Here is a 445-nt window from a genome sequence, read left to right on the forward strand (position 1 = left end):
TAACACTTTTTAACATGCTGTGTGTTAGTAAAAGGAGAATCTGTCACTACTGTTAATATGGATATTTTAATTTTTCTTTCTTTCTTTTAACTCTTTATCCAGGCAAAACTAAATCAAAGGCGAAAAAAGTTTCATTCTAATAATAGATACCCAATTTAATTTTGTTTCTGCCATCTAAATATTACAGAATATGCTTTACTGGGTAGTCTATAATACTTCATTCTAGTTGAGAGAAGGAGAGAAATAAGAGAGAATGTGTGTGTGTGAGAGAGAGAGAGAGCGAGAGAGAGAGAGATTCCGTTATAAATTTTAGTCATTTCTGGTATTTTCCCGGTAGTGGCTGGTAGGTTACCTGAAGGACAATCTAGTGGGAGAGAACTACCTGTACCTGCTGACAGTCCACACAGGGCTAAAACGAGGCTCTGGCACTAAATCCAGCGTCAGT

The sequence above is a fragment of the Pomacea canaliculata genome, linkage group LG6 (assembly GCF_003073045.1).
Source record: "Pomacea canaliculata isolate SZHN2017 linkage group LG6, ASM307304v1, whole genome shotgun sequence".
Classification (NCBI taxonomy): Eukaryota; Metazoa; Mollusca; class Gastropoda; order Architaenioglossa; family Ampullariidae; genus Pomacea; species Pomacea canaliculata.